Raw genomic sequence first — 26802 nt, forward strand, 5'->3', positions numbered from 1 at the left:
TAATGATGAATTATCTGCACAAACCCATCATATTAGCAAATATGATAATGTTGAAAGGGCTATTAAAAAAAAAAGAAGCACATTAATGCACTGCTGGCAAAGTAGTAGATTGATTGAACCATTCTAGAAAGCTATTTGGTATTATATAAGAACAGTTCTTAAATTCTTCAGCTATCTAATTCATACTCTCCAAAGATTTCAATGCTAGACATATCACAGTGAAATTATAATAGCAAGAAAAGGTCCATTTGTAGAAAAATGTTCATTGAAATATTATTTGGGACTTTTTAAAATCTAGACGCAAACACTCATTGGGGACACCTCATTGGATTGGGGAACTACTGAACAAATTATTGGTTATGAATTAATTATTCTCATCATAAGGAAGATTAATGTAAATAAGTCTAAAAAAATAGGATAAAATCTATTTGAAATGACCCAAAGTAAAGAAAGCAGAACCAAAAAGACCCATCAACAGTATAATAAAGTTAATGTAGGCAATAATGGACAACCAAACCCTGGTGAATTATAAGGATCAATGTAAATTTGCAACTGTCAAAATTAAAGGACAAATCTTTTTTGAAGCAATGTGGCAAAATAAACAAAGACCTATCCTTGGAGTCAAGAATATCTAGGTTTAGGTCCTGTCTATGATACTGACAGAAAGTGTGACCTTGAACAAGACACTAGACCTTTCAATGTCCCAGGCAACCCCCTAAGATTAGAAGTTATATAATTGTTGTCAATCTGCATTAGTAAATGAAGATTCTTCTCTAGAAGTTTCCTACACCAATGAAATCACAGGTTCGATTAAAATTAAAAGAAAGAAAACCTGTTAACAATAAGTAAACAAACATTTCTTTCAGGGGTTATGCTTTGTAAGGAAGTTTTGGTATTTGTCAGAAAGCCTTTTTTGTGTCAAAGTGAAAGACAAATCCTTTTAAAAGAATAAATGAATAAAACCTACAGTGCATGAAAAACACTGTTGGGACATGATAACCAGATCCTAGCACTGCTAATTTCTGACTCTGATATGCTGGAAGTCATTAGAAGTTCCGATACCAGTCCTAGGGCTACCAGAGAGGAGAACTGGCAAATTGCTTTTTGCTAGTGGACATACTGAAAGAACAAAAGCACACTGAGGTATCCTGACGGAGGCTTCCTGAACCAAGAGAAGTCACAGTGATTCTGTGCAGAAGCATGAGGCAGCCAGGGGTTACACCAGCTAATGGCTGCATACACCTGATCAGAACCCTCATGGCGCAAGGACAAGTATGAGGAGATTTGTTCCTTAGCTACAGTCACCTCATACATCCCTCCTCCTCTTCCTTTGCTCAGTACAAAGAGAGGGAACAGTTTCCTTGTCCTACTTATTATGAAATGCTCATGGTGGTGACCAACTCTGAACCAGTGTTGAAGTATATAAATTTAATGCTATGAATGCACCAGGTCTCTCCAGGCAAGCCCAGTAGTGACTCAAGCACATCTAAACATAACATCAGGAATTCAGCACTACCTGACAATTTCAAAAACTATAATCCTCTCTCTATTCAATATTGCATGACCAGCCCTCCTACTCCCACTTTCCCATCAATCCCACCTCAGCCCAGCCCTGAATGCAATGTTCAGCTTCTCAAACTGGGGCAAAAAAGAATCATAATAATAGCTAGCATTTATATAGCACTTTATAGCTTAAGAAGCACCCTACATAAGTACAGAAGGCAGAAATCATAATAACGGCAGGAATGCTGGTCCAAGAGATCATTAGATTCCTACCTAGCACCACCCCACCTTCCAGCCAGCACTGGTCACCTGAGGGCAAGGGATGAGGAAGAAACTACTGGAGTAGAAAGGACAAAAGGAAAGGGTTCTAAATATTCATCCCAGCCTCAGAGAGACTTAAGGGAAATGCTGACCTTGAATGTTGGCAGAAAGGTGGAAAGGAGGGGAGGGGACATGATGCTCCCTCCCTGCTGGAGAGAGATGAATGGAATTCAAGGCTTTTACTGGGACAAGTGATCAGTGTAGTCTCATGGCTTTGGGAGCTATAAGGTTATAGGGAGAGGCAACTATGTGTTGATTTCCTCAATGCATGTAGCCATAGCAAACTCATTAAAAGAGTGAACATAGTGACTAGGCTGCAGTGAGAAAGAATTTCAGAGGAAGGCAGCTCAGCAGAGGAACAGCCCGAGGCAGCCAAAAGCAACAGAGAGCATGGCTTCAACTTCACTGGCAGGTTGAAATAACATCAAGAGGACTCCCAGACCACATAAGAAGCTTTGGAAGGAGACGTCAGAGCATTGACACACAGCTGACTACTGGGAGAGATTGTGACATGATTGGGTTTTGTTTTAGTGATGCATGAGTTTTCTGGGGGCTTCTCCCCTTCTCCCACTAGGAGTAGCCTAAGGAGTTTGTGTTCTGTGTATGCGGTCTGAGAATCACTCTAGTATTTGCTTTTTACTTATGCTTTACATAGCCAATTTGTCTCAAATACTGTGCTGTTTTATTTATGACCTATTTGTTGGTAGAGCCTTGAGTGGATAGAAGTACAAGCATTTACATTCAACCTAAGTAGCATTTTTTTTAAACCCTTACCTTCCCTCTTGGAGTCAATACTATAATATTGGCTCCAAGGCAGAAGAGTGATAAGGGCTTGGCAATGGGAGTCAATGACTTGCCCAGGGTCACACAGCTAGAAGTGGCTGAGGCCAGATTTGAACCTAAGACCTCCCATCTCTGGGCCTTGTTCTCAATCCACTGAGCTACCCAGCTAAGTAGCATTTTTAAATGAGAAAACAGAAATGGAGAGGTTATCTTGTTTGCCAAAGTTAATAATTACCAGAGACAGGCAGTTATCACTTACCAATCCATTACTCTTTGCTCTCAAATTTAAATCTAGCACTTTATATTATTAGATCATCCTATAGTAAGATATTATTCACACAAGAAATCATATACATAACTGCCAGGAACTCCTTTGAGCAGGCAGAACTGCTAATTCAATGAATGCAGATTTCGAGATACAGAGATTCAACAAAAACTCAGCCCCACTATTTAAACTGCTATATTTTAAAAAGTAGTGAAGAACTTAGCCCCGTCACCTAAAAATTGCAATTTAGCATGAAGGTGACAGCCAGATGGTGGTAATCAGATGGTCACCCTTATTACCAGAGAGTTGGTCCAAAACTTGCTCTGAGCAGGCTAAGGTTGATGAGAGAGAAGAATCTCTAAAATTCCCCCACACAGCAATGAAACTTGACAGTCAATCAAGAGTAAGGGTCAGGGATGGAAGAGAGATGGATTCAAGGATGTGGAGGGGGTCAAGGGGAAGAAATTGCTTAGGATGCCAGACTTTCTACCCCTAAAACAGACATGCATGACTGAAGTCACTCAGAGAGGCTCAGGTTTGTGTAATTAGACTTTGCTCCCCAAAACTCTCTATCCCAGCTTCCCATGTTCCTTCTCATGTTACATGCTAACATAGGAAGGATATAAGTTTTGTGTAGTCCCACTTCTTGCTCTCTTCTCCTGGAAATGTGACTATGGAAGTGGGATGAGATGAGAGGCAGGAGAATTTTACTCAGGTGTTTTTTACTCAGGTTTTTACTTTTGTTCTTATATTTTTCCTACTTCAAGTGATTTTTAATAAATCTTATAAAATATAATACTTGGAGTTATTGGGTATTAATTTTAATCTTTCAGGTTTCACATTGCACAGTCAACTTTTGCTGCACCAACATGAGATCTGACTGGCTTAGATTCCACCCATGAGATCTCTTTCAAAGGTTTCAATCTGATGGTCTGAGGCAACTTCTCTTCTTCCTGCAACCTTGTTCCATGCTTTCACATTCAAACTTCATATTCAACTCCTGTTTTTCCTTTATTTTTTCTTCTCTACCATGTAAGCCTAAGGCATCTCAATCTAAACCCGCCCCCCCAATCTAAAACATTTGGCTAACCTGCTATGACATTCAGACTGAAAAAGTCTATAGACCTTAAGACTGTTCCAAACTATAATTCCCTGGGAATAGTCCATAGTTATGATAGGCAGTCCATGCATCCTGTACAAAATATAGTCTTTACCTTCCAAATTCTCAAAGCTTCTCTTGACACCATGGTGCTAACAGTGAATGGCTCCTTCTTCACCAACTAGTTCAACCCTCCTCTCCCTCAGTTTAAGCACTATCACTATCGCATCCAACTTCTAATCTCTACAGTAGAGGTGGGAGAAAAATTTGAAATATTTTCCAGGATTACCTTAAATATTCTTTGGCTCCTTAAAGGACTTATTTCTTAAATGAAGATGAATTAAACACCTCCCTTCAGTCTAATCTATTCAGTAAATCCAAGTCCATTATTCCGTGAAGACCAGTGCCTGCTGAGATGTTTCAATGGCAATAAGGTTGTTGTGAAGGGCATTTAGATACAAGTAAAGAGACAAATCTTGGAGATTATTTACTAAAAGCATCTGCATTGACCCATAACCCTTTCCACTGAAGATTAGGGACAAAAGGCTAGAGGCTTCTTCTCATACAAATGACACAGATTTCACAGTTTAAAATATCACAAAAGCTACCATTTCTTCAAGATATGTTTTGTCTTTTACCAAGACTTGATCCTAATAAACAATTAAGGTTATAAATCATCAGCTTTTTAAAGCTTGGAAACTTAGGTTATGTTTTTATTCATAGGCAAATTCTCACCTTTCTTAAACTTATTTTTCTCTTGACCAAAGGTTAAACTTGAAGGCTCATCTTTTCATCATCTATGTAGATCATTGCATTTCTAGTATGTGTCAAATAATAATGGAATCAAAAGGCAATCTTCCTTGCTTCATACCTGATATTACTGGGAAATCCTCCAATGTTTATTCATTGTAAATAATGTAAACTCTTAGTTTTACATAAACACTTTTAATCATATTAATTGTAGCCCTCATTTCTGTGCAAACTACCCATCCTCTGAAGCCTTGGTGAACCAGAAGTGTTTTCCAACAGGCATACAGGCAGGCATCATTCCAAGTTCCCTTAGTTCTTGCCACTTTTGATCCTGAAGAGGAAATGCCTCAGAGAAGCCTGGGCTGATAAGCTTAGAGGGGTGAAGCAGTAATGCTGGTAGAGTATATATGCTGGCTGGCATCCATCCATGTTGACCAACACTTCCCCTGCTTTCTAGGATAAGCAGGTGGGGAAGTGTCTCAAGACTCCCCACTTCAGTCCATACACCACTTAGTTTCAAATTTATCTCCTAAAGTTCAAGTCATAATTTCATACCCATCCCCTACTTAGTCAACTAAAGTGTCTCCCTATTATCTCCAGGATCAAATATAGAATCCTGTTTTGGGCTTTCAAAGTCCTTCATAACCTGGACCCTTCCTAACATTCCAATCTTCTTGTACTTTAATTCCCTCTGAGCACTCTGTTATACAGTAACACTAGCCATCATCACTTCCTCTGGAAATTTTCACTGACTGTCCCACACATGTGAAACTCTTCCTCTCCATATCTCTGTTTTCTGGGTTCCCTGGATTCCTCCAAGTCTCAGATGAAGTTTCACCTTTTGTAAGAAGCTTTTCCTAGATCTCCTTAATCTTAGTTACTTCCCACTGAGATTTAGTTTCCATTTATCCTGTCTATATCTCATTTGTTCATAGTGTCAGAATATCATATCCCTCTTTAGACTACTGTAGTCTTCTTAAGAGCATAAATTTTTTTGGCCTTTCTTTGTATCCTCCAGCACTTAGCAAAATGCCCAGGACATAGTAGATGCTTCGTTATTCTTCAATCATTTTTTCAATAGTTTCTGACTTCATAATCCCAATTGGGTTTTTCTTGGTAACAATCCTGGAATGGTCACCTTTCTTTCTGCAGTTCATTTTACAGATGAGAAAACTGAGGCAAAGAGGGCCAAGTAACTTGCCCAAAGACACACAATTGGTAATTTGAGGCTAGATTTAAACTCATGAAAATAAATCTTCTAATTCTAAGTCCAATGCTCCATCCATTTACCACCAAGATGCCCTCAAGAGGTACTTAGTAAACGCTTGTTTACTTGTGTCAACATGGAATCTAGAAACCCCAAACTTATGATCCCAAATTTTAGGACTAGCTTTAAGGAGATCCAAAAGCTTGTTCTTGTTCCCTGTTCCCATGAGAATCCACCCTGAAGGGAATCTCAGGATAGCAGTTTCAGACTGAATGATGTACCCTAGGGTAAAAGACAATCCACTTGAGGTGGAGGCTTAGCCCAAGCCAGTGATTCGTTAGCACAGTAGGCAGAGCTCAAAAGCTGAAGGTCCCAAGTTTGATCCTCGGATGGATATATTAGAAGAGGCTTCTGGAGACAAGAAAGACACTTGACTTGAGCTTAGCCATAACACCCTTTAAGTGAAGGAAATTTTATGTCCTTCCAACCTGATAGAAGAAACAAAGTCACTTGTCCTCTCTACAGAAGCCAAAGCAGTCAATATTTGAAAGTTTTATTCCTTTAATTGCTTACTCTTATCTCTACACAACTTGAAGCTTATATTTAAAAAGACAAGTGGCCATCTAAGATTAGTTTTTCTGACTGTGAATGAATAGAGAGTGAATTAGGGAGTGAAAAACAAACCCAAAAAGGAGAGATGTTTTTCCCATATGAGGATGGGTAGGAGCAGAATAGATTCTTATATTTCTTTTAGACATTATTTTCCAGAGTGTACCTACATAGATAGGTAGATAGATAGATAGACAGACAGACAGATAGATAGACAGACAGATAGACAGATAGACAGATAGACAGATAGATAGATAGATAGATAGATAGATAGATAGATAGATAGATAGATAGATAGATAGATAGATAGACAGATAGATAGACAGACAGACAAACACAAACAGACAGATATTTAGACAGAGACAGACAGACAGGCAGGCAGATAAATTAAAATGGCTAGATCTACTTCAAATACTGAGTTACCACCTTTTGGATATTAAAATCTAAAAACAGATTGTGGATTACAATTCAATCTTCCCAATAAAGGAAGAGCTAAGTACCTTCTTTGTTACAATCAGGGGATTATAATTTAATCTTCACAATCCCCCTGATGATTATTGGGAGACTAGTTTCCCCATTGATCATTTAACAAAATCATCTAGTAATCCTAAAACCTCCTAACTACAGATGTATACAATATTTCAATTTCTAAGAGGCAATTACTATAGTTAGAGATAAATAGAAAATAGAGAAAGAAAAACCAATGTTTTGCTAGGCACATTGACAAAAAACCAAATTAGGGGGCAGTCCCCTTTGGCATAAAAGTATACATTTACAATAAATGTTCAATCCCAAAAGTTCATTCTGGATCTTCTTGATGCAGTGTAGGTTTCTGCAAGCATCTTTTTTCGAAGAGTTCATTCTTCTGTATTCGAGGAGTTAGAAAACTTCCTAAAATTCTTCTCAAACAAAATTTTAAATATTGGATTTTTAAAATGAAAATACAATACAATCCCCCCTGAAGAGGGAACTGTTCACCAACACCTGGATCAACTCAAAATGGTTGACTTATGGGTGTATGAGTCAATTATCAAAAGAAAAACCAAAAAAAGAAAAAGAAAAGAAAAATAGAGGGAAAATTAAGCTTTTGAGAGAAATAAAAAGTCAAAATCAGAATAAAAATATAACAACTATGTATATAAAATTTCTGAATTAAAAAAGAATAAATTCATAACAGGTCCTTGCATTAGGGTCCAATTAAAGTAATTTTATTCTACAAATCTGTACAGGAAAAAATTGCAGTAATGTTGTATTTACCCATAATAAGTAAGGACTATAGGAAGTTGCCAAACTTCCTGTAAATAAGACAATATTTTATGTAAAAAAGGAGGAGTCATTTCCTGGTCTGATATTTCATCATCTCCTAAGTTATACTATTGTGGAGTTAGTTGGTTTTAGTAATTATTTTCTGAATTTCTATTTCTATAATTTTGATTTCCAAAATTTTGATTCCTATAGTCATTATAGTTATTTCTATCAGTCCTAAAGTTGTGATTTCTATGAACATTATTATAGTCATTTCTATAGTTATTTCTAAAGTTGTTATTATTTCTTTTTCCCGTAGCCAGTTGTTACAGACCATCATTGCATGGCTTCTTTTTCCACAGTAAAGGCATATTATTGATTTATCTGTGGATTCCTGTAAAGGGGTTACAGTCTCTCCCTGATTTTTCAGTTTTCTTTTTAACATTTCAAATTCTTTCTGTAATTCTTCCACTGATTTACTGTTTCCCTCATGTCTTTTTGTATGACCCTTATAAATGTAGACTGTTACTCTCCTTAATTCTTTGAGGTCCATAGAGTCCCAGTTCAGGCAGCTAGTTTTAAAGTAGTCTTTTACCACTGAACAACAATTCTTAATGAATTGTCTACGTATTTGTCTAATGTCTCTTTCTCTGGATAGATCAAAGTCCATATATATGTTCCCCACATAAATAAGTCTGTCCAAAAACTGAGATGGAGTCTCATCTATTTCTTGTTTGGTGCTTTCGAATTTAGACCATTTATCAGAGCATGCTCTCATGGCTGTCAATAATGTTTCTCTGGCCTGGTTTAGTTTTGTATAATCTGGTTCAACATTGGAGTTCCAATGTGGATTTTTGGTTGGCCAATAATTTCTTCTCTTACCTCGCTTCTTATTAGCCAAAGAGATGACTTTATTTTTCTCTCTGTTTGTCAGAAATTTTTCTAATAAATTTTCGACATCTACCCAAGTGGGGTCAAAAGTTTTGAATATGTTCTCCAATCATTTTGTAATTAATATTGGCTCTTCCTCAAATGAGGGAAGGTCTTCCTTGAATTTATTTAAATCCTCAGGACTTAAAGGTGTATGTTGTCTTATAGATACCAAGTTCCCATTTTTAATGAAAGTTGGAATTTCCCTTAAAGGGAATACATTTCTATCTGAATTCTCTTGTGTTTCTGTCTCTGACCTTCTTGCTCCATTTTTGATGGGGTAGGTAAGAAAAGAGCAAGGGGTGGGAAAGCTGAGGGGGAGAGGTTGTGGGCCCATAGTGCCAGAAGAATGAGAGGTAGGAGCCATTTCCATACATTCTCTGGGATTATGAAATAATAAGATAAGATAAGATAAGAACATAAGAAAATAAGATAAGATAAGAAAGATAAGAACAATACTTGTCCAATTTTGGTTATTTTACTGAAAAGCCATTTGTTAATTAAGTTGTGTATTGGCTGTAACCACATTTTAAGGTGTTTGGGTGTGGTCCTTTTTAAAGTTTCAATCCAATTAACTCTTCTAGGTGAAAGGTCAGAGATAGACAAGGCTAAAACTTCATACAATCACTATCTCTAGCAAGGCTCCTTTCTCCAGGTTTTTCTCATTGCTAGTTAAGAACACTTCAGTCAGTTAGTATTGTCAGTGAGGATCAGCTAATTGGATTGTTTTGTTCCCTAAGGCAAGGGAAATTTAGAAACAGCTCCCCCAACTAGGACTTTAGGGCACTGTTGCTAAGATTAAAACAGCTGCATTCTATCAAATTTAAGGAAAAAAGAAAAACAAATTTGAACTTACCTCTACAGCTGATCAAAAATAAGCTATTAAAAACTGACTTAGAGATAGTCACAGTAAAGGAAAAGTTTAGGATAGTTAAGAAAATTGAGGGTATTTCATCACAACCAATGTGGTCAGCCAAATAAATGTAAAAAGTTATTTTTGATTGGACTGAATATATTAAAATTGGTGGTATCCAGGGATTTAATTTCTAAATCCCAAAATGAATTATTAAAGTAAATGGAATTTGTGGTAGTTTATTTACAATAGAGAGAATATATTAAGGAATGAAATGAAGGGGAAGAGAGAGAGAGAGAGAGAGAGAGAGAGAGAGAGAGAGAGAGAGAGATCATATTCTGACTTTTTTTTCCTTTTGGACACAAAAAGAAATAGACACATAAATAAAACCCAATCCTAAAGAATAAGGTAGATGTGGGAAGTTAGAAGAGTTTTTAGCAATAGGTGCTTTGGCACAGAAATGATTGAGGCTGATGGGGCTGCTGATAGCCTTGCTTGACACTGTGGACCCCTAACATGCACACACTTTAAGGGCTTTTTCTCATGTGAGATATCACTGACTCACCAGGGGTTAAGATAAGGAAAGGCAATTTTACTCCTGGTTTTTTTTAAGCATTTTTAACTTGTGACTGATTTTTATTGTCAATATGGTTCATTATACTAATGGTTTTCCTAATGTTGAACTATCTTTGATTTTCTGGTCTAAAAACCAACTTGGTCATTGCATTAGTTCCACCTGAGCAGAAATAGTTCTCTACTATTGCAGCCAATCCAAGCAATCCCTACAATCAAGCCATTCCTGCCCTTTTGACAATAGGAGAGCAGCTTTAGGCAGGCTGGTTGTTACCAGTAAAATTTTGCTGGCAGGTTATTAGGGGCACTCATTATCTATATATATAGATCTCATTAAATATACAAACTCTATCAATCATAGCCTGAAGATAAAGTTCTTAATTAGGAGAGTTTATTTACCCAAAGTATAGAAACAATAAGCTAATATGAATGTTATTATCAGAAAATTTTATCAAGCTACTAATTCACCTCAGGAAGCATTACTTTGTGCAGTATATTTTGCTATCAACAATGAAAATAGATACTTTTAGATTATAGCTTAATATTTCCAAAGAAATTAATACCTCTTATTTGAGGGTGCCTGGCTTTTTTAAGAGAAAACTTCAGTACAAGTACATACAAAAATTGAATCTACCTTCCTTTCTTTCTACTGATTTCCTCAGTGTCCTTCTGACTATATTGGGCCAGTTGAAAAACTCCTGGCTTCTCTGGGTCCAATCTCATCATGAGTCCTAACCAACGGACCCCAGGACTCCACCACATATTTCAGCTATATTAGATCCTGCTAGGACAAGAGGGCACAGCACTGCTATAAGTAGCCTCGCCAACCTCTCCATGCATTTACCACATGCCTTCTTTTCATGGATATTTTTGTAATTTCTGTTGTCTTCAAACAAATGAGGTCACTTCCTTGAACTCAGTGTGTGGATTGTCCCACATTAAGACATAACAGTGGTCAACTGTATTTTATACTAGCAATATCAAGGATAGAATTCAGGTTTCTAGCACTCTATGCACAGGTTTCTCTCAACAAAACCAAAAACTAATTAGTTGTTATTCTTTGACAAGAGTTTTATCTCCTGTAAGCCAGACACTAGATTCCACATGAATATTTACAATCTCTATTTTGAGGCCACTTATCCCTATCTCACCCCTATTCTCATCCCTAAAAATGTTCCTTTCATTATTACCTGTATGAGAAAAATTATGAAGTGAAAGAGAAAAGGATGACAATTAATATTCAGGAAGCCAGTTCCCAAGACTTCTAACACTGACAACATGCAAATAAAGGATATTCCGTTAATATGGCAAAAGCTCCTGGAGGTTAAAAAAAATTCAACTTCTGTCACTACTCACAAAATCTGTAAATATAAACTGAAAAGCTGTTAGGAGTATTGTGCTATATTGGATTCCCCCTCTTTTTACCATAGAGGGATCCACATCTCCTTCTTCTGAATCTCCAGTCATCTAGGATCAATCAACCAATTAATGGACATGCATTTATTAAATGTCTTTCTTTATGTACTGGCACTATGCTAGGTCAGCACTGGGAATAAAATAAGAAAAATATAATATAATGATTAATATCCTCAAGGATTTTACACATTCTATAAGAGGAAAACAACATGTATTCATATACTTGATCTCACTTTTCTATTGGCTCCTTTCCTCCTGCTTACAAAATTACTTAGATTTTTCCCATTCTCAAAAATCTTTCACTACTTCTTAACCTCCCTTCCACATTTTTCCTGCCTTTCAAAGCCAAACTACTAGGGGGGAAAACTGTCTAGATACCTTGTCTCCACTTTCTGTCAAATCACTTCTCAGTTTGGCTTCTTACTTTATCACTCATCTGAAATGGCTTTCTCAATGCTGGCTAATAACCTATTTATTGTTATATCCAATTACCCTTTTTCAATGTTTATTTTGATTGACTTCACTGAAACATTTGATACTGCTAACAACTTCCTCCAAGTAATCCTTTCTGATCATTCTTCTCCCTTTTCGCTGACATCTCCTTCTTACTCTAGGTATGTATAATATGCCAATACTCTGTCCAACACTCTTTCTTGGTATTCCCTTCAGCTCTTATGATTTCAACTATAATCTCTATGTAACCACTCCAAAATCTATATATCTAGCAAAGGTGTCTCTCCTGAAATCACATCTCACATCATTAATTATCAATATTACCTCTATAATGCCATCCTCCATAGGCATCCCAAACTCTATATTCCAAAGCAGAAGTCATTACTTGCCTTCAAAGCCTTCTCTCTTTCTAACATCTTTCTTTCTTTTTTAGATTTTATTATCCTTCAAGTTACCCAAGTTTGCAAACTCAGAATCATCCTCCACTATTCCATCTGACCTTGTCCTTCACATCTGGCCTATTGCCAAGTCTTATGAATCTGTCTTCAGCAATCTATCTCCTATCTGTCTCCTTTCCATTCACTTGGCCAACACCCTAGTTCAGGTCATCATCACATCTTACTTGGACTATAATAATCACTTCCTAATTTCCTCCTAGTCACCATTTCCTTACCTCTCCAATCTATCCTCCACATAGCTGCCAAAATGATATTCATCAAATACAGAAATGACCATGTCATACACCTAATCAAGAAATTTCAGGGTTATCTCTTACCTATAGGATACAATAGAAATTCCCCTACTGGGCTTTAGGCTTGTTGAACTTATGCTCTTGAAAATACTAGACATTCTATCCAAATTGGCATGTAGAGGTTTGTTGTATAGCACATACTTTCTTCTGCCTCCTTGACTTTGCACTAGCTGATCCTCCTACCCAGTACCTAGAATGTCCTCTTCCTCTTCTTTCTTGCCTCTTAGAATCCCTAGGTTGCTTCAAAGTTCAACTCAAGCAATACTTCATACAGGAAGTCTATTCTGAACTCTTTGATTACTAGCACCTCCATAAATTTATTTTGCATATTTTTGCACTTAATTTCCTACATATATCTTTTTCTTCTTACCCCCCCAATAAAGTACTTGAAGATAGGAGATTTTTTGTATTGCATCTTGTAGATTATGAGACATTTGATAGGCACATAATAAAAGTTAATTGAATTGAAGTAAATACAAATGTGTGTGTATATATATGTGTGTGTCTATGTGATATATATCTATATGTTTGTGTATATTTATACATATATTTGCATGATAAATACAAGATAACTTTCAGAAAAAAAGTACTAGTACTTGGGGTGGGGATGTCAACAAATATACACATGGCCATGGGAAGCCACTTAACCCCTGTTTGCCTCAGTTTCCTCATCTATAAAATGGGAATGATAATGGCCCCTACCTTCAAGGGTTGTTGTGAAAATAAAATGAGACAATGTTTATAAACTACTTAGCACATAGTAGACACTATAGAAATGTTAGATATTCACTTAAAAACTATATAAAATTAATAGGTTAAAAAAATTTAACTAAAAGGAAAGAAAAATGATAGGCTTTTTTCCCTTTAAGCCCACCCTTGTCCTAAAAATTATAGAAAGAGAATAAGAAAGTTTCTAAACCCAGAAAGGGAAAGCAGGAGGGAATTTATATAAGACTGTAGCACTTCTTCCCCAATTACTCCTTCTGAATGTCAGCCTGTCAACAAGCATTAAGCCCTTACTATTTGCCAGGTACTTACTAAGTGCTGGGAAGAGAAAGAAAGGCAACAGGCCTTGCCCTTAAGGAACTTACATTCTAATAAAACATAAATATTTAAATTATACTGTGTACACATAAAGATAAATACTGAGTAGGTAGAAGGTAATCTCTGAGGGGAAGGTGCTATTAACTAGGGGAATGGGAAAAGCTTTTTACAGAAGATGGGATTCCAGGTGTTTCAAAGGCCAGAGGTGTGTGGAGGGGGGTGGAGGTCTCCTCCTCCAGATTCCAATCTCTTGGGGCCCTTCCCCCATTGAGGTGATCAGTTTCACACACTCTTCAGCCTGGCACTTTTTCTATAGTGCCAGTCTCTGTCACAAAGGAAGAGTATTAGAGGTATGAAAGAGAGTTAGTAGTATAGGGCAGGAAGAGAGAGTGTTGTATTCAAGAAAGAGGCAGGTCTAGCCAGATTGCAGAAAGGCTAAAGTGTCACAGAATTGGAAAGATCACATGAGACCAGATTATAAACAGATCTGAAATCCAAATAGAGGAGTTTCTATTTGATTCTGGAAGTTATAAATAGCCTTTGGAGCTAACTGAGCAGGGTGTGACATGGTCAAAACTACACTTTTGAATAAATCATTCTGGCAGTGGAATGGAAGATGAATTTTTCTTTTTTTAATGTCAAAGTTCACAGCAATTCCCCAAAACAACCAGCATTTACATAGTAATTTAATGTTGCAAAGTACTTCATAAATATCTACTCTGATCCTTACAACAACCCTGAGAGGCAAGTGTTAATGTTATCCCCATTTTATAGTTGAGTAAGCAAACACAGAGGGATTACAGCAACTTGCCATGGGTTACCCAGCTAGTATTTATGGGAAATCAGATTGGAATTCCCATTTCCTGACCCCCAAGACCAGCATTCTATCTACTGGGCTTCCTAGATGCTTAAAACAGAAACCATGTAATGAAGTCTTTCCAGACAATTCATATGAATTCCTTGGCATTTTGAAGTGAGAAAGAGTTAATACCAGAAAAGGAAGAAAGCAAGGTAGAAATAGAAAAAGACAGGCTAGCTTACATCAGAATGAACTGTCAGCCTATATACTATTTGAAGCTGAGAGATGAGTAAAAAGGGGGAAGATGATCTTGCCTGGAAATATCCATTGTTCTATTTTGAGGTCAGGTAGCAAGCTCTCCAGACATGTGAAGAAAACAAACCTGCCCTTTGGGGTCCTATCTGAGACAACACCAAATCCCAGTAAATGGCTTGCCCCACCTCGACTGCATTGTTAACATCTTCCATGGCAGAGCTAAGAAGTTCACACAGAAGCAGGTAACCACAAATTCTTTCAAACAACCCAACTTTTGGACTTTCAGTCTTACAGATCTGCCCTAACAAGCTTATCTCTGAAGGAATCTGAGACATAAAAGCTCCCAGAGAATTCAAATATAATGTCAGGTACAAGATGCTGTCTCCTGATTGAAAGAAAACAAGAGAATGAGAGAACAAAAATTTAAACAAAGGGGGCACAATGTCCAATGCCTCTCAACCCCAATTAATGTGATTAACAAAATGTTCCAGATCTAATTACTTTACTAAAGGGCACCACTTTGAATAAATTACAAAATCAATCCATCATAGCTTTAAAATACACATGAAAAAATTCTTAGATAGCTCAATTGAACCAATCAATTAAAGGTATAAAATGGGTAAGAAATGAACAAAAGCAAATGCCTTTTGGCAAATAGTTGGCCAAGGAGAATTAGCCATGTCCTCTGAAGCTTGAATAAAGGACCTTGACTATTGGGGTCCAGCATGGGACCTGGTAATAGAAGTACAGTAACTCCAGCCCTCTGTGGGAGAAAACAGAGAAGATCATTTTTGTCTACTCTACCTAGCTCAGTGGTTCTCAACCTTTCTAATGCCATGACCCCACAATACAGTTCCTCATGTTGCAGTGACCCCAAACCAAAAAATTATTTTGATGGCTACTTCAAAACTGTAATTTTGCTACAGTTATGATTCAGAATTTAAATACCTGATATGCATTATGTATTTGCATTGCTATAAATCAAATATAATTTAAACATAGTGATTAATCACAAAAACAATATTTAATTATATGGTGAGAAATATTAATCCAGCAGGAGTCAGCCTGAGCACTGGGGTGAGAGGTAAGTCCTGTCTGGGGAGGGGGTCTGCAGATGCTGCCTTCTTCCTGTCGTCTCCCTCCAGCTCAAGCTGAGGCTTCACTTTGCTGGGGTTACTTGGCTCCGTTATCAGATCCAGGAATTATCTGCTCTAGGACTCGGTCTTAACCCCTCTGGAGCCAGCACCCGGGTGCTCTCTCTGGGTCTCTGTTTGAGTCTGGTCTCCAGGCAACAGGGTAAATCCATAGCCCCTCATAGGGGGAGGGCTGCTGATAGATAACTAATACTAGTACAATGTGCGGGCAGCAGGGTCCCCATTCTTTCCAAGATCTTGCTGTAAAGTAGCACGATTTCTCAGCGGCTAAAGCCATCAGAAATATGAAGATTTTCTAGAGGTCAATAGCATTATCCCCAGGACAGTAATGGCTAAAGAGAGTTTCTGTACTCAGATGTCAAAAACCAACTATATATGCCTAAGAAGGGCAGCATCAGGACTCTACTGGGGCAATAACCTACAGAACCAAGTCAGAAAACTACACATACCTAAGGGGAACTTCCAGGAAGGAAAAGGATTTTCATTCAGTCACAAAGTGAGGGTTTACTTCTTTGCCACATGTGCTTTCTAAGTCTGAGAGAACATTCTCCCCTGTCATCTATATGAGAGTATCTCATACTTGTGGACAGAGTGTTTCTGAAGCAACTTTCTTCATTATACATATACTTAGCAATGATTCATTTATAAGAGCCAATTGATTCCAACAGGTTAATTGATATTAGGAAATAGACCAGATTTAAGAGAGAGGGTTGTGAGTGGTATTACTAGAAAACTCATTCCCTCAAAGTTTGCCACCTCTGGGACCCAAGTGCATTGGTACTCTTGGACTTGGGAGTCTTGGGAGAATAAGCCTAGCAAGAATGCAACATTAACAAGGGGACAGGGAGAGAAATGACAAACAGAAACAAAGGACAAAAAGAAAAAGAAGAATCAAAAGCAGTAAATTCCCCCCAAAACTTTGCCCTGCTTCAAATAGAAATATTTTTCCTTCCTAAACCTTTATCTCTTTAGGAAGGTTCTTAAGAGAATTGGCCCAATGAGGAGGAAAAGTCCCTCTAAAAGTGCCTTTTCTTTGTACCATTAGGGGAATGCCAAGGACAGTAATATTTCTATACCTGTCATAGTAAAAGTATAGAATATGAGGGTTCATCAAATATTCTAGTTAATAATAGAGTTTCTATGTTGTCTTATCTCCCATTACTTCACTAAAAGTTCCCTGAGAACAGAGAGATCTTGTTATAAATATCTGATTCCTTCATACTGCCTCACCCATAATAAGAAGGTATAGTAAGATCTGGGCATAAATTCCCTGCACCTATGCAGATCAGCCACTCTTTAGGAACTCAAGAGTCCTACAGCATTGCCTGAGGCACAGAAAGGTTATCCACAGATTTGTCCCATGAACAAACAGCTAGTACTCTCAGAGGTAGGACTTGAACCATTCTGTCGTGATTCCAAAGCCAGACCATCTCATTATATCACATTAAATTTTATTATATTTGTTTTACACTTATTATATTTCACTCGTTTTGTAGTTATAATTTATAAAAGAAATTAAATCTTGTGGTTTAAAAGTTCATAGAATGCAAGAAAATAGCATATTTGTTCAGTTCTTATCTAGTTTATACTATTGATTGATTGGTACAGTTGTGAAATCTAAGAATTGTTTATGCCTATTTTATGCCTATGATTGATTGACTCTGTATTGTATTCAAATGCCCCATGTAACAGAAGTCAGGTTAAGAAGCATTGTTTTGGGGGCAGCAAGGTGGCACAATGGCCAGAGAGCCAGACATGGGGTCTGGTGGACTTGGGTTCAAATATGACACTTTCTACTTGTATGGCCCAGTGCAAGTCTCTTAGTTCTGTCTGCCTAGACCTTGCTTTTCTGTCTTAGCATTGTTGCTAAGACAAAAAGTAAGGGACAGATGGGTGACTCGGTGAATAGAAAGCCAGGCCTGGAGATGGGAGGTCCTGTATTCAAATCTGACCTCACACATTTCCTAACTGTGCAACCCTGGACTATCACTTAACTCCCATTTACTCTTTTCCTTAGAACCAATAAGATGGAAAGTAAGAGTCCAGCAAAAAAGGGAACAATTCTTTTGACTAAGTGGCTAGCATATGTCTTCTTCCTTCTCTAAACTGCCTTGTACTTAGCTACCTTATATTTATTTATATTTATCCCCTTCATATTTCTCCATACATAAGTATTCTTCCTATCTAAGCATATTCTTATATGCATTCATTGTCATACACATTCAAATGTAAGCTCTGTAAGAGTTGGGATAGTTCCATGCCATGTATTTGTATCCTCAGAACCTAGCCCTTTGCCTGGCATGTAACAATCATTTAATAAATGTTTGTTGTTTGCTTGCTTGATTCAAATTAGATTGTTACTTGAGGCAAAATTACAAGATTGGTCAGGAAAAAGACTCATTAGATGTAAGATTGTGTTTTAATACTAAAAAAAAAGAAACTCGTGATATTTGACTCCCAGATGAAATTCACACTGAGAGGAAATGTAAAGACCATCAAAACAAGTAATATTTGACTAAAGGCAAAAGGATAATTATCATAGACAACATACAGGGTTATAGGAATGCCCAGTGGGTTACCACATAGGCTAGTTATACGTCTAGCTTTATTTAATGTCTTAACTAATGATCTAAGAGACAATATTGGTCTAATAGATAAGACAGCCAGTCTTGAAGTCCCAACAGCCTGCTTTCGAGCATTCTACTGCCTCTACTACCTAATGAGAAGCACTCTATACCTTGAAATTACTCTAGTAAAAATGATTATAATGATGATGATGATTGAGAAGAGGAATAATCTGAGCCCTAAAGAAACCTTTGGCTTATACTAAATTGGGAGGCCCTATAAATAGTTAGTGTGGTCTTTCTTCTCATTTCATCTTCACCAAACCACAAGATACTGCCAAGCAGTATTGCAGAGGGCATCCCTATAGATGAAGAAATAAAATCTGGAGATGTTTAAAGTATTCTTTTTTTATTGAAACACTAGGAGCAGTTAAGTGACATTAATGGATACTAGAAATTGGAGGTCCTGGTTTCCAATCTGACCTTAGACATTTCCTTGCTGTGTGACCCTGGGCAAATCATTTAACCCCCATTGCCTAGCCCTTACAGCTCTTCTGCCTTGGAACCAATACTTAGTATCAATTCTAAGAGAGAAGGTAAGGGTTTTAATTTTTTAAACTGATTTTTGCAGGGTGGAGGAACTGTAAACATTCAATGACTAAGAGAAATCTGGAAGTCAGTAACAAAATGAGAGTTGGATGATGACAGCAAGTAAGACCTGAGTTTGCAGTACAATAAAAACCACTTTTAATCATTGTAAAATTATTGGCTCTCTAGGTTACATCACCTAACACGTTAGGAAAACAGTTGCCCTCACTGTAAAACGGTTGTCACTGACCTCTCTTGTAAATCGCAAAGGAGCAGAAGTTCTAGAGAGAATGATTTCAGTTCAATTTGAGGGACATTTTCCTTCCAACTGGAGCTTTTCAAAAGCTTCATTCATTAGGAGGTAACGAGTTCCCCCTCCTACTGGAGTCTGGGGGAATGTCTGTTCAGGCACTCTGAGGTGCCATCCTATTATATTCTTTGATTTACACTGGATGCCTTTTTTTCCATCAAAATATAAGACTAGATCCAAATGCGTTCAGGTAAGAAAAATTTTTAAAAGTTAGGGAAGAAGGAAAAGGAAAAAGCACTAAATATAGAAATAAAGTCTCCTATAGCCACCTTGGGTGTAATAATAGATGAGAAATCAATTGATTGGGAAGATTACTATATAGAAGCTACCTATTTAAACTGCAATATCCATTGATTAATTAATCCCATGCAAATTCTAACACAGACATAACAAAGAAGGAGAAAATGGATGAGGACCAATACCATGAGCAAGGAAGTCTCTTTATGACATAATGTGTACCACTATGTTCTAGATGGTAATTTTTCTGCACTGTTTATAGTTACTTCTGAGGATTATGGTGAAAACCCATATAAGGGGAATAACATAACAGAGATATAGAGGATTTCTTCTCCTCTTTATGATGAAAGGCTAGAGTCCAGATCTTGGGTCATAAGAAAAAGGTGGTGGCCTTTTTAAGAGAGGAAGGGAAAAAGGCTATGCAGTAGTAGCTCAGGGAAATAACAGGGAAAAAAGAAATGGCTCCCCATATAGTACTTCCCCTTATATTTGCTATGCATATAATCATATCAGCTCATAATATCCTCACTATAAGTTTGCAGAAATAATCTAAGGCTGCCCTTAATTTTAATTTTAGCCTTTTATGTCAAATAATGGGCTCATGTGGAATTAAAGAGTTGAAATCAACTTTTCCTTCCCTTTTGTAAATGTTTTAATTTAAATTTGATTTCACAGAAAAATGAAGGAAGAGATTTGAAAATACTGTTTTTTCCTAACTTTATCATAAAGTAGCCCTGCCTTTCATCCAGTGCCATGCAGCTATTGCAAAGGGATCTGCCTTGCCTCTTTTTTTAACTTCCTTTGCCTTTCTCACTCTCAAAGGAGAATATATTATGCTTCCAAATATATGAATTGTGTCACTGTAATTGTAAAGGAAATATTTTTAACAATATGACATGGATAGAAAAAAGAGTAAAATGAAGAAATTAAGGGGTAATTTAGTAAACTCTTATTGGGTAAAGTTCTAATCCAGTGATTTCTTTTAAGTGGTAGGAAATATTATATTGCCACATGAATGTTTTTACTCTGTATAGTATTCCTTGACCAATTTTTCAAGCATGGCTTCTCTTTACATTTTCCACCATTTTAAAATAAAATTTTGACACTGAGTTTTTACATCACCTACATTTCCCAAAATAGTCTTCAATGCCCCTTCCAAAGAGTCATCTCTTAAAATGGGGGCAGGAACAGATATTAGAGCTACATTTTCATTGGTGTAGGAAGTTCCCAGGTGTGCATATTCTTGATACCAATGCAGGTAAGCACTTTCTCTACAACTTAAGTTTTAGAAAGTTGCCTAGCATAGGGTTGTCAAATAAGGCTGAATTAACCAGGTTAAAATAATTAAAATAATTGGAAAACACCTAAAATGAATTAAAATACAATAAAAGATAATATTAATATGTGATTTTCTAAAGTCAATACACAATAGCAAAGATCCTTACAGCTTAGCGGCCCTCATTTCTATTTAAGTTGAACACTACTGACCTAGGGTAATGAATTTAAACTACTTGCCTCAAGTCACCCTAAAAACAGAGGTGAGGCTGAAACCCTGGTCTTTTTGGACAGTTTTTGATCCACTATGTCATGCCTAAAAAGAAAGACTACAAAAGGAAAATGGGGAGGAATTCAGCAAAATTACTCTTATATATCAAAAAGCCTGATTTTATATAATGCCTATATGAATAATTCCCTCCCCTTCTGCTTAAAGATGGGGTTGAGTGGAGATGTCTTCTTGTATTTTTTTTTCTTTAGGGACAAGCCTGCTCATTATAATTGCCCAGAATTCAATTTTGATTATTCTATTGTCTTTTTTCTTTGCACTTACATTGTGTTCATCATTGTATATATCATTTTTCCTGAATCTGCTCACTTCACTTTGAACTCATTCATACTCATTTTCCTGCTTCTTTCTATTAATCTTATTCATTGTTCCTTATAAAGTGGTATATCCCTTTACATTCATATCACACAATGTATTTATGCATTTCTCAATCAATGGGAACCTATTTTGTTTTTACTTCTTTGCTCCTACAAAATATAAACATTTTTGCATTTATGGTGTATTTCTATTTGTCACTGACATCCCTGGTCCATATGTCTAGCAATAGGATTTCTGAGGTCAGCGTGCAGATATTTTTGTCATTTTCCAGTAGTATATGATTCTAAAATCATAAGATAAGGGATATGGCCAACTAGGAAAAACATTTATATCAAATGTCTTGAAAGAGCAAGGTGGTACATTGAAAAGAATACTAGTTCTGGAGTCAGAGAATGTGGGTTCAAATCTCATCTTTTACTGTCTGTGTGACTTTGGATAAGTCTCTTCACTTCCCTGGGTCTCAGTTTCCTCATCTGAAAAATAAGCAAGCTGACCCTTTAGCATCTGAGACCCTTTAGTTCTAAACCTATGAAGCTATGCTATCCAAGATATATTGGCAACTAACAGAAATATGTAACACAAAAAGCCATCCCCAAGAGGGTTTTTATTGTTGTTGTTTTGTCCTTCAGTCACATCCAACTCTTCATGACCCCATAGACACCAGCCCTTCTATTCTCCACTTTCCTGAAGTCTGTTCAAGTTCACATTCATTGATTCCATGACACTATCTATCCACCTCAGCCTCCGCTATACCCTTTTCCTTGTGCCTTCAATGTTTCCCAATATCAGGGTCTTTTCCAATGAGTCTTGTCTTCTCATTATATGGTCAAAGTATTGAAGCTTCCACTTCAGGATTTGACCTTCCAGTGAATAGTCTAAATTAATTTCTTTAAGTATTTTAAGTGGTACATTTAGCCAGGTAGTAATTACAGACCAGAACCATGGAAGCTAACCCACTGAGAAAATTAGCAAAGGTGACAAAAGATGTGAACAGTAAATGAATTAAAGGTTATAGAAAGACAAGTACACTAAAATATTTTTGGTGGAGCTAAAAATAGACTTGTGATAATTTTTTAAAGGAGTAATACCATATGGATCTGCTCAGTAATTTATTTAGCCAAGTTTTCTCTTTAGCATTGGTACTGCTTGGCTTTTTTTTTATTTGTTTTTGTTGTTTGTGGTTTTTGTTTTTTTTTTTGTTTTTGCTAAATCTTATAAGCTAGCTTCATGATTTTGGTTCTTTAGTTTAGGAAGGTATCCCAAATACTAATAAATACTACTCAAAGCCTTAAGAAAACTGAATCCAACATGCTCTCTCTCTCTCCCTCCCTCTCTCTCTCTCTCTCTCTCTCTCTCTCTCTCTCTCTCTCTCTCTCTCTCTCTCTCTCTCTCTCTCTCTCTTTCTCTCTCTCTCTCTCTCTCTTTCTGTGTGTGTGTGTGTGTGTGTGTGTGTGTGTGTGTGAATCCTGGCTGGCTAAATGCATGCATGAATTTTGAAATAATAGCTTCCCCATTTTTTAAAAATCCTGAATTTAAATACCAAAAAATAATATTTCTGTACACAGAGTTGAAGACAAAATAAAGGGTTCTTTTTTAAACATGAACCTCCATTTCATATTGCTTAACTTTTTAAAGTATGTAATAAATATCACATACTATATTCATAACTGTCCTGATTGTATTTTTTCCTGAACTTCATTTTATTTTTTCTATGAATTTTTAAAACTATTTCTTAAATGGCCCTATTTTGGGGGAGGCATCTCTTGCTAATTCCACTTCTGTTTGCTTCATTCCCTTCCCCCCAATTAACCAAGAGAAAGAAAGAGAGAAAAACCCATGTAACAGATAGACATAATCAAGCAAAATGAATCTATGCAACCATACCAAAAATGTATGTCTCTCCCCCTTGTCTCTCTATAACCAGAGTTGAAAGAACTCTTTTTTCATAGATCTTCAGGTTGGTCATTACTTTGATCAGAGTTTTTAAATCTTTTAAAATTGTTTTTCTTTACATTGTGGCTCATAAGAGAAAGGAAACTGAGGCACCAGCACATAGAAATGGGATGGGAAAATAAATGAATAGAGAGCACAGAGACTGAGGAAAGAGCTATGCAATTATTGAATTGCTTTTCTCTTCACAACTTTGGAAGCTCAATCCCCTTACCTGTTTAGTGACTCTTTATTCACATACAAGGTGGCACAAATGAAGAAATTGTGACTACTGTGGATAAGTCTACTTACCTTGGCAGTGTACTTTCCAAGGATGTCCACATAGATGATGAAGCTGATGCACACATTACTAGCTAGCTAGCTAGTTCAGTGTTTGGGAGTCTCTGAAGGAAAGTGTGGGAGAGAAGAGGTATTAGGCTGCCTACCAAACTGAAGGTTTACAGAGCCACTGTACTGACCTCATCATTGTATGCCTATTAAACCTGGACAGTATGCCAGTGCCATGCCAGGAAATAGAATTGCTTCCATTTGAATTGTTTTGGGAAGATTGTGAAGATTACCTGGCAAGATAAGGTATCAGACATTGAGATTTATTCACAAGCTGAACTGCCAAACATTCAGATCCTAATGCAAAGAGTGTAGATCTGATGGGCTGGTCACATTGTTCAAATGCCAAATGTACATTTACCTGAAAGACTATTTTACAGAGAGTTCACACAAGGCAGGTACTCACACAGAAATCAGAAGAAGCAATAGGAGACCATCTCAAGATCTCTGAAGAGCTTTAGCAGTGATTGTGAGACATGGGAGATACCAGCACAAGGCCATCCTACATGGTGTGCCCACATCTCTGAGCAAAGCAGAATTACAGTTGCTCAAAAGAAACATGAGATAGGAACATTTAAGGACATCTTCATCCCAGATACTTATGTGGGCTATTTGTGCCTGACCTATATTGGTCTAATCAGCCATAGTCAGAAGCATTATACATTGACCCTGACATAACTGTATCATTTTGGTCCTTACTGAGTACAAAGATCAACAACCAACAAATAAATTGGCAACTCTGAATAGGTGGCACAGTGAGTAGAGGACTGGGCCTGACATCAGAAAGACCTGATTTCAAATCTGGCCTCAGACCAGTATGATCCTAGACACATCACTTAATCTCTGTCAACCTCAGTTTTCCTTTCTGTAAAATGGGGGATAATATCTACTTCTCAAGATTGTTGTGAGAATAAAATAACAGAATAATTGTAAAGCACTTAGCACAGTGCCTGGAATATAGCGTTACATGATAGTTATCATTATTATTATTGTCACATATTTGTATTCTTTTGCCAAAAACAAAGTTTATTTGTCACAATCCAAGATCAAGGAGATATCAGTAGTGATATTAATGGCACTGATTTCATTAAGGTTAGTTATTACAATATCTCAATAATATAATATAATAATACAATAATACAATAGTTACAATATTAATATTGATTATAATTGTAATGCTTACTGGCCACACTGTTCTACATATGTATGGAACCTTATAATTATCAAAGTATTATCACAAAATTAGTATATATTATTTGAGTTGATAACAAAGCACCTGTATTTTATCAGCTTGGCTTATGTGCTGGTCCATTACAGTTATCCTTATTTTTATTTTAATGCATGGCTTAAACTCAATAGCAAAAAGAGCTCTGAACATCTGCAGTTCACAGGAAAGTTAACAAATCACACACAGGCTTTTGTTATTTCCTAGAGACTCTTCAATGAGGCTTCAGAACCATGACTATTATATAGCAGCTGTTTAACTAGGTAAGGCCTCCTAACTGACTAAGTAAAGAAAATAACTGGAATGTTTTATTCCTGTTTTTCCTTAGAATTCCTCAGTGGTGCAACTTGCTTATACCCATAATATATCCCCGTTGCATTGTGTAAGATTTGATTTTAATTTTTCTGAAAGAGCTAAATGCTATGTCTTCTTGCTGCCATCACATGGATCTATAGTTACACCTATAGAATTAGTATTGATAAAAATGAGTGTTTGCTTTCATGGGAAACTTAGGGTCAGTAAAAAGAGTTTTGTGATTTCCCCATCCAGTTCATTTTCTTCCTTTTTTTCAAATCTGCAGCCAACTCATTCATTATTCTTCCATCTGTCCCAAATGACACATACTAAAGGAAAATCTCCATAGAGTGAACAACCAAATGCATGTTGAAGTCTGACTGACAGATATCCTTCATCCACCTGGTCTTTTCTATGTGGACAGATAAGCCAAAAGCCTTTAAATGGTTATAGATCTCTTCCAGGAGCAATATTCTGTAGTTTGACGTAATCATTATGTCACCTACAAACAGATACATCTGAATGACAATCTCACCATCCACACAGAATCCCTCTTCAACCTGGACTCTAAGTTAGATCCCCTCCATCACAGAAGCAAACATATTTGACTAATATACATCTTCTTGTTTTATTCCTTATCTAATGTTTATTATCAAAGGGTCATTGAACTTGATCATTTATTTTATTATTTTTCTTTTTTAAGACAGCTAAGACAGCTGCTCATCATGACATTTTTTTATTTTATTTAGTCAATTTAGAATATGTTTCCTTGATTATAAGTCATGTTCTTTCCCTCCCCTCCCCCTAGCTCCTCCTTTAGTCAAAATGCAATTCCACTGAGTTTTATATGTGTCCTTGATCAAAACCTATTTCCATATTGTTATGTTTGTACTAGGGTGATCATTTAGAGTCTATACCCCCAATCATATCCCCATTGCCCATTTAATCAAGCAGTTGTTTTTCTTCTGTGTTTCTACTCCCACAGTTTTTCCTCTGGATGTGGATAGTGTTCTTTCTCATAAATCCCTCCAAATTTTTCTGGATCGTTGCATTGTCCCTAATGGAGAAGTCCATTACCTTCGATTGTACCACAGTGTACCAGTCTCTGTGTATAATGATTTCTTGGTTCTGCTCCTCTCACTCTGCATCAATTCCTGGAGGTTGTTCCAGTTCCCGTGGAATTCCTCTACTTTATTATTCCTTTGAGCACAATAGTATTCCATCACCAACATGTACCACGATTTGTTCAGCCATTCCCCAATTGAAGGGCATCCCCTCATTTTCCAATTTTTTTTGCTACCACAAAGAGCACAGCTATGAATATTCTTGTACAAGTCTTTTTCCTTATTATCTCTTTAGGGTATGAACCCAGCAGTGCTATGGCTGGAGCAAAGGGCAGTCATATTTTCATGCCC

At 36.8% G+C, this 26802-nt stretch overlaps 1 protein-coding gene across 6 annotated transcripts in view; it reads right to left on the bottom strand.

Annotated features, from left to right (window-relative positions):
* GRIN2B (glutamate ionotropic receptor NMDA type subunit 2B) overlaps positions 1 to 26802 on the bottom strand; it is a 641083-nt gene that overhangs the window by 534545 nt on the left and 79736 nt on the right. For 2 of the 6 annotated variants that reach the window (XM_056799176.1, XM_056799174.1), the window contains exon 3: positions 23833 to 23924. The exons of the other annotated variants lie outside the window; for them this stretch is intronic. The gene's annotated coding sequence lies outside the window, so the exon portion shown is untranslated. The remainder of the gene's footprint in view (positions 1 to 23832; positions 23925 to 26802) is intronic. 6 annotated transcript variants of the gene reach the window in all.

The sequence above is a fragment of the Monodelphis domestica genome, chromosome 5, assembly GCF_027887165.1.
Source record: "Monodelphis domestica isolate mMonDom1 chromosome 5, mMonDom1.pri, whole genome shotgun sequence".
Classification (NCBI taxonomy): domain Eukaryota; kingdom Metazoa; phylum Chordata; class Mammalia; order Didelphimorphia; family Didelphidae; genus Monodelphis; species Monodelphis domestica.